Genomic DNA, 2,212 nt, shown 5'->3' with positions numbered 1-2,212 from the left:
AATGATAAAAGATGGAAGATTTTCACATGGAGACATATTTTCTTGATCCTCACTGGATTACAGGAGCAAACAGAAAAGGAAGAAAAAAATGGCTCAGTAAAAGAGGAGAGGTGGGAAAGAGAAGGAAAAGGCAGGAAATAAGGACAGCCTTGTTAGAATTTCTCAGTTTTAATCTATATTTTAAGTAGTACTTCTGTTTGGTGTAGCTCCCAAAAGATTCCACATTCCCCTGAACCTCAGATAGGATTATTCTGATGGATGACGCATCAGAGCACAACACCTGTCACAGAAAGAGCTCATCTGACAAAAGCTGATCCGTGCCACAGGAGAAGGAGCACAGGGGCTGTATCTAACCTGCTGCAGGCTGATCCCCCGCACACTAGAAACACTTGACAAAATCACTTTTTAACTTCATCTCTGTGTGTATGTATTAGTATGAACTCCACTGTGATTGTCAGTGCTCGCTGTGTCTGGTAGGAAGGTTTTATTCATCCCTGAAATCCAGTGCTTGATGATGCAAGCTGAGCCAGAAACCGGTAAGACGGACTCATTTCAGCCCCGGGACATCTAATCATTCTCTTAACCAGATGAAACTGCGGGACATTGAACCTGGTGAAGATAATATATTGGACTTTAATGTTTGCTTTTACATTGGCCTGGCCAGTGATACCATGCCATACATGGCAGTAAGCTATTTAAAGGATTTATTTTCCCAGACTCTGGCTCCTACATACACCTCTAAACCAAACTCTAAAGATCCTACACAGGGCTCTTCTAGTCTACTCTTCCCAGTCATCACACATGATTCTAGGAATGGCAGCTTACTAGGATGGGCACATTGAATGGAAAGCGTAACATTGTCTGCATAGAGTTATTAAGTGCCATAAGAAAGACGGGGACAAAAATGTACAATATAACAAACACTGCCATTTGTTATCACACCAAACATGGTTAACTTAGGCAAGCCATTGAGAAATGCAATTTGGTAGGCCATGATGTCTTTGGCCCTTTTGTAATATACGTCTTTCTATTTTCTATGTGATGCTTTATTCTGGTGGGATTACAAATAATAATATATCTATATATAAAAAATGGAAAGACAAATAATAATAATAATTAAATGAAGTGAAAAAATACAATAAGTGACACCACCGCTACATCCTGGCCTTTTCAATTTGTTATAAGGTCCATGAGAAACTTTCAGGTCCTGTCTGGCAACTCCAATGGACAAAGTGGTACCTCTTATTTCTTCCTGATTTTGTCCTTTACATCTGTTAGTAATGTTTTTTTTTTTTTTACAAAAAGTCTCATCCTCCTTAATTTTAACACTCAAATATATCACTCATCAAAACTGTCTGCTATGGAAAACAGGCTGTTTTCGGCAGCATACCATTCAACTCTTAGAGTGACAGCTACCCCCACCAGAGATTTTAGATGTTAAAAATAACTGTATGGAAATATTACATTTTTATGCTGATGCTATTGTTTGCTGTTGTAGCTTAGGTATCAGAATTAATTTAGAGGTATGAGTCTTAACTTCACTTTGCTTTATAACCAGATAGAAACTTCCCAGTGAGACAAATTAACCCAAATCAGCTGTAGAATCATATTTGGAAATTTAATTTAATTTGAAATAATCACATTTTTTCAATTTGTTCAATATTACAGGTTCTATGCAAGCGGCAACCTCCGGTCTAAAAATATGAGTCAATGCGGAAGTGTTAAAAGCTGCAGTTCATCGAGGATCCGCTTGAGGCTGGCTCCGGAAGTACCGGAAGTCACATACACATGAATGGGAAAAAGACGATCTTTACAGCAGAAATAAACATGTTTACAGCCTGGTACAAAAGACGAGTGTAGTCTGAATAGCTCATTTCTCGATGTCCTCTCACTGTGAGGGGGGTGAATTTTTTTCTAACACAGCAATTTGGAAGATATTGAGATTACTAGTCTTCCAATGAGAGGCACAGCTGACTGTGGGAACACTGCAGCTGTTGGCTGGGAGGCTCAAAGCCCGCCTCTTTACGTCACACTGGCTCGACAGAAGCAATAAGGCTGGCGCTGCCGATTGGCTTCAAAACAGCGTTTAGAATCAGATGGGTGACGTCACGGATACTACGTCCATATTTTATACAATCTGTGGTTCTATGACAGTGATTATGGACTTACACTTACCTTTCCCTATCCACATCATATAGGCCTGAAGTGTCAA

This window comes from Notolabrus celidotus, chromosome 4, assembly GCF_009762535.1.
Source record: "Notolabrus celidotus isolate fNotCel1 chromosome 4, fNotCel1.pri, whole genome shotgun sequence".
Lineage (NCBI taxonomy): Eukaryota > Metazoa > Chordata > Actinopteri > Labriformes > Labridae > Notolabrus > Notolabrus celidotus.
This window is presented reverse-complemented; position numbering follows the sequence as displayed.